This window comes from Carassius carassius, chromosome 2 (genome assembly GCF_963082965.1).
Source record: "Carassius carassius chromosome 2, fCarCar2.1, whole genome shotgun sequence".
Classification (NCBI taxonomy): Eukaryota; Metazoa; Chordata; class Actinopteri; order Cypriniformes; family Cyprinidae; genus Carassius; species Carassius carassius.
Window position 1 is genome coordinate 25,503,086 of NC_081756.1, and position 6,416 is coordinate 25,509,501.

The 6,416-nt window shown below is 38.9% G+C and overlaps 1 pseudogene; it reads right to left on the minus strand.

The window, feature by feature from the left end:
* Nucleotides 1-4,115: 4,115 nt before the first annotated feature.
* LOC132098801 (putative nuclease HARBI1) lies at nt 4,116-5,389 on the minus strand (annotated as a pseudogene).
* Nucleotides 5,390-6,416: the final 1,027 nt, after the last annotated feature.

Sequence of the window (6,416 nt, forward strand, 5' to 3'; positions counted from 1 at the left end):
TTACAAATCAGGCTGGTAGATGGTGATCAACACTAATAATTATACATTTAGAATAAAATGTACATCATTATCGGATGATTCCTGAAATTCCTTAAATCACTTACATTTCAAACTTTCACAAGTGCAATAGCAAAGCTTTTAATCTGTATGGAAACCATTAAGACAAAATATTTTGACTGCCAAAAATGCTGTGGATTAATGGAAAATGTGATGAAATTAAGTGGAGTGATTTATCACCATGCAGTACAGAGATTTACCATAGGAGGGGTGTTAATCCTCATGCTAACTTTTTAAAAGCTTGCTCCTGTTTGTGCTTGTACTGCATATCAAAGCTGCACAAAAATGACTCAACAGAAAAATCATTTTATGCACCGATAATTTTTTATTTTTTTGTCATTTAAAGGTATACGAATTATTTTCCTATATGTTAATGTTTTGTTTTTTTAATAAAGATTTTCGATAAGTGGACACTTTGTTTTGATTCAGTGTGAAGCTCTAGCCTGCTGCTGCTATTCACTATTTCCTTACTCTGCATTTCTACTTATTTAAAAGCTTATATATATCAGTGAGTTAGTCTCACACAGCATATAGCCATACTCTATATTTCTCTTTCAATTACTGTTTTACAATTTCAGTGTTGTCTTTAACAAAATTGCCTCTGAAAGATGGATAGTTTGAATGAAAAGTTATCGGTTCAATTGTAAAGATGTTCTTCTTATTAATAGCTACAACAGAATAAACAGCATATGATAACTCTGTTTGTAATATATTTTAACAAAGCATATACTGTAAATGTTTACATAGTTCAGCATCATTAAGTAACTTTTTAGTACTGTTTACGTACTTAAGTGATTGGCATGTCACGTCATGTTTTATTATGCCTATTTTAGCACAATTTGGTTTGTTAAATGCAACATCCTGTTGGTGTCAGACACTTGAGTCAGTATTACATGGTTCACCGAAATATCATGCACGATATTTGTGAGATGATAAACATGTATTTGCAACTATAAACCTGTTGTTGTTAAAGAAAAAAAACAAGCGGCAATCACTCGCCTCTTTCTACAGGTGTTATCTAGTGACTCAGGTTCAAGAAACTAAATAATTGGTGAATATACAGTCGTGGCCAAAAGTTTTGAGAATAACATAAATATTGGAAATTGGAAAAGTTGCTGCTTAAGTTTTTATAATATTAATTTGCATATACTCCAGAATGTTATGAAGAGTGATCAGATGAATTGCATAGTCCTTCTTTGCCATGAAAATTAACTTAATCCCAAAAAAACCTTTCTACTGCATTTCATTGCTGTCATTAAAGGACCTGCTGAGATCATTTCAGTAATCGTCTTGTTAACTCAAGTGAGAATGAGACGAGCACAAGACTGGAGATGATTATGTCAGGCTGATTGGGTTAGAATGGCAGACTTGACATGTTAAAAGGAGGGTGATGCTTGAAATCATTGTTCTTCCATCGTTAACCATGGTGACCTGCAAAGAAACGCGTGCAGCCATCATTGTGTTGCATAAAAATGGCTTCACAGGCAAGGATATTGTGGCTACTAAGATTGCACCTAAAACAATTTATAGGATCATCAAGAACTTCAAGGAAAGAGGTTCAATTCTTGTAAAGAAGGCTTCAGGGTGTCCAAGAAAGTCCAGCAAGCGCCAGGATCGTCTCCTAAAGAGGATTCAGCTGCGGGATCGGAGTGCCACTAGTGCAGAGCTTGCTCAGGAATGACAGCAGGCAGGTGTGAGCGCATCTGCATGCACAGTGAGGCGAAGACTTTTGGAAGATGGCCTGGTGTCAAGAAGGGCAGCAAAGAAGCCACTTCTCTCCAAAAAAAACATCAGGGACAGATTGATCATCTGCAGAAAGTATAGTGAATGGACTGCTGAGGACTGGGGCAAAGTCATATTCTCCGATGAAGCCCCTTTCCGATTGTTTGGGGCATCTGGAAAAAGGCTTGTCCGGAGAAGAAAAGGTGAGCGCTACCATCAGTCCTGTGTCATGCCAACATTAAGCATCCTGACACCATTCATGTGTGGGGTTGCTTCTCATCCAAAGGAGTGGGCTCACTCACAATTCTGCCCAAAAACAAAGCCATGAATAAAGAATGGTACCAAAACACTGTAATAATAAAAACTCCATAATCTTCGGGAAGAAGGAGGCGGGAACCGGCGGACAATCAAAATGAAACTTTAATAATTCAAAATAAACACAAAACTGTGCATCAGCCCCTCACGGACGACTGATGCGCACAAAATAAAACCAAAACATAGAATAAAGCCCAGGCCTGGGGGCTGTTCCATAAAAGCCGCTTAGAAAAGCGGGGATTAAAGTCCAAAACCTGACTTGAATGAGCCGAGCTAAACATCCGCGCTTAAATTGGTTCCATAACAGTAAGTTGAGGATCATGTGATCTTACTAATTTGAGTCAGGTTTAAATAGTCTAGATAATTGAGCGTGCACTCCATTGTTTTAAAGTCCTGAAAAGTCGAGCATTGGTCAATCGATTTACTGTGGGCTACCATGGCAACAAAAGGAAAATATAGAGCAGCGATGTTCACGGCAACGGAACAGCGTTTGCTATTGGAAACATATGAAGAATTTAAAGATGTCATCACCAAAAAAGGCAATACAGCGGCAATAAATAAAGCAAGAGAGAAAGGTTTGCAGGAAATTGCTGATCGTCTCAATGTGTAAGTAGCGGTGTAAGCTATTTAAAATACTTTATCAACATTGAATGTGTGTCACAATACATTGCAAAGTTTGTGTGTGAATAACCGTAACGTTAATTGCTTTCACGCAGCAGCAACTTAAGTGAAGGAAAAAGAACCTGGCAGCAGGTGAAAATAAAATTTAAAAATATAGTTCAGAATGGTAAGTAAATCCAATGGTATGTATATATGTAATCAATGCCAGCTTGAAGTTACAACTATTCAGGTTTTTTAATGTATTTTTTTTAATTGCAGCGACCAAAAAGAAGACTGAGGTTGCTGGCACTGGGGGAGGGCCACCACCAGCCAGCTTCACTCCTGCAGAGGAGCTGGCTTTGGAAATTAATAAAGGGAGGCCCGTCCATGAGGGAATAGAGGGGGGGACATCATCTAAAATGATATCACGTAGTATAAGGAGTGAGTGTATATAAAAGGTGTGTGTGTTTTATTATCATTATTCCTTCCTGACTAACTGATTTCCTCTGATTTAGGCATTGTAAGCCTAAGTACACCATAGCAGTAATGTCACGTAGAGGTACTTGCGCTACTGTAGTGGTGCATTTTGTTAAAAAAAAAAAAAACATTTTTCTATCAAGATTCTTTATGCTTTATGGATCCACCAGACATCATGTTGCCTGTGAGTATGAGACCTTTTAAATCAGTCATGTAAGCTAATGAGTTTAACTGAGTTAAATCAGTGGTCACAGGGAGAAGGCCCATCAGTTGAGGAGGATGAGGAGACTGTGTCTGTATGTTCAAGGAGGCCTGAGATAGTCACAGGTTCCATGTGATACTGTATTGAATATTAAAAAGTGTACTTGTGTGATAAAATGATCATAATGTGTTTTCAGGATGCTGACACTGTTCTAGAGCCCTCTCAGTCTGGGACCACATGTGACAAAGTGAGTATTAAGAAATGAAAACAATGTGACAAGAGTATTCAATGAAATAACTTAAATCTATGTTGCTACAGAACCCAGAAAACATAAAAGGAGTGTATAAACGCTACCTCCTTAAACAAATGGAAGCGATTGATATCGACATCCAGTATAAAAAACTAAAGATGAGAAAGTTGGAGCTGGAAATTCAACAGCTACAGAAAAATGCAAGTAGAACTACCATTTTTTTTAAAAAGAAAAGAAAAAAAAAACGTTATCCTTTTTGATCACTTTCCAAAAAATTTATTTGTGTTTTCACCCCTAACAGGCAGATTCACTCTGAATAAAGACAAATCACATTAAATACTTTGACTTCTGTGTGTTTGTTCAACTAAGGAGAAAGTTGAGGGGCCAGTGGAAAATTTTAAAAGCTACACATGGTTTAGACCATATTAAGCAAAATAATTATTTGCATATGTGTCTCGTAAGTCTGCCTGTTTCGTTTTCTTCCAATACTGCTTAATTGCCCCAGTCTTCCTCTTCAACAATCCTTGGTTGCCTCTCTCTCCTCAGACAAGCAATGTTATGGAGCACTACACAAGCAACTACAATGTCACATGCCCTAGGTGGAGTCACTCTGAGGTGCTTCAGACACTGAAACCTTGACTTTATCAGCCCAAATGCCATCTCTATACGACCTCTTGTGCGTGCATGGGCAATGTTGTAGCCGTGCTGTGCCTCTGTCTGGGGCTCCTGATAGGGAGTCAAGAGGTAAGGCAGGCATGGGTATCCCTTGTCTCCCAGCAAAACTCCTGAGAATTACCCTGCATAGACAGAATGAATGAATATATATATATATATATGTAGTTTTTTTTTTCTTTTTTAAGACTTTTTGTGATTTAAGTGATTACTAGCATACCTCCTGCTAGTTGCTGGTAGAGAGATGAGGCTCTAAAGATTCTGGAGTTATGCACAGAACCTGGCCATTTGGCCTCTACATTTGTGATTATGCAATCTGCATCACTAATCATCTAAAATAAATTAAACCTGTAGGTCACTACATTTTAATTGCAATGAACTAAACACTGGTGCCCAGCTTAGTACAGAACACTTTAGTGCTAGAGCATAGCCTTCAATATCATCTCAGTGGGACCGTACCTGTACATTGATGCTTTGTACTGATTTCCTATTCACAAAGTCCGTTTCATGTGGACCAGACGGACACTTAATACGCACATGGGTGCAGTCCAATGCACCGATAACATTTGGGAAACCTAGGAAAATTATGTTTGTTTTAAATATGTCCCATGTAAAATCAATAGTCAAGAAATATTTCCATGTTTTATGGTTATTTGAACTTACCAGCTATTCCATAAAAGGCATGTTTAATGGTACGAATAGCTTCGTGGCCAGGGAATGTGATGAACACATTGAGTAGTCTTTTTAAAGAAAGGTACACAGTTAGTACAGAGCGGCAAACTGATGCTTTGCTGATATTCTCTGCATCTCCAACTGTGTACAAAAATGGTCCACTGGCAAAAAAGCGAAGTGCAATGCACACCGTCTGTGGGACTGTGAGCGCTCTGTTGCGGCGTGTATTATTTTCAATGTATGGGCTTAGTAATCTACAAATATATGCAATCCCATCTCTTGAGAACCTATATCGCTCATACAGGTAGCTGTCATTAAAAGCCAATGGGTCTGACCTGTCTCTGAAAGTTCTCTCTCTGAAATGCCCTCCGCAAGACTATAGCTCCCTAATCCACCACCGCATCTATGAAAGGACACGCCATGGTTAAGTTTGGAAACGATTTCAGCTCCCTATTTACAACCCGAATTCCGGAAAAGTTGGGACGTTTTTTAAATTTTAATAAAATGAAAACTAAAAGACTTTCAAATCACATGAGTCAATATTTTATTCACAATAGAACATAGATAACATAGCAAATGTTTAAACTGAGAAAGTTTACAATTTTATGCACAAAATGAGCTCATTTCAATTTTGATTTCTGCTACAGGTCTCAAAATAGTTGGGACGGGGCATGTTTACCATGGTGTAGCATCTCCTTTTCTTTTCAAAACAGTTTGAAGACGTCTGGGCATTGAGGCTATGAGTTGCTGGAGTTTTGCTGTTGGAATTTGGTCCCATTCTTGCCTTATATAGATTTCCAGCTGCTGAAGAGTTCGTGGTCGTCTTTGACTTATTTTACGTTTAATGATGCGCCAAATGTTCTCTATAGGTGAAAGATCTGGACTGCAGGCAGGCCAGGTTAGCACCCGGACTCTTCTACGACGAAGCCATGCTGTTGTTATAGCTGCAGTATGTGGTTTTGCATTGTCCTGCTGAAATAAACAAGGCCTTGCCTGAAATAGACGTTGTTTGGAGGGAAGCATATGTTGCTCTAAAACCTTTATATACCTTTCAGCATTCACAGAGCCTTCCAAAACATGCAAGCTGCCCATACCGTATGCACTTATGCACCCCCATACCATCAGAGATGCTGGCTTTTGAACTGAACGCTGATAACATGCTGGAAGGTCTCCCTCCTCTTTAGCCCGGAGGACACGGCGTCCGTGATTTCCAACAAGAATGTCAAATTTGGACTCGTCTGACCATAAAACACTATTCTTCTTTGAAATAGTCCATTTTAAATGAGCCTTGGCCCACAGGACACGACGGCGCTTCTGGACCATGTTCACATATGGCTTCCTTTTTGCATGATAGAGCTTTAGTTGGCATCTGCTGATGGCACGGCGGATTGTGTTTACCGACAGTGGTTTCTGAAAGTATTCCTGGGCCCATTTAGTAATGTCATTGAC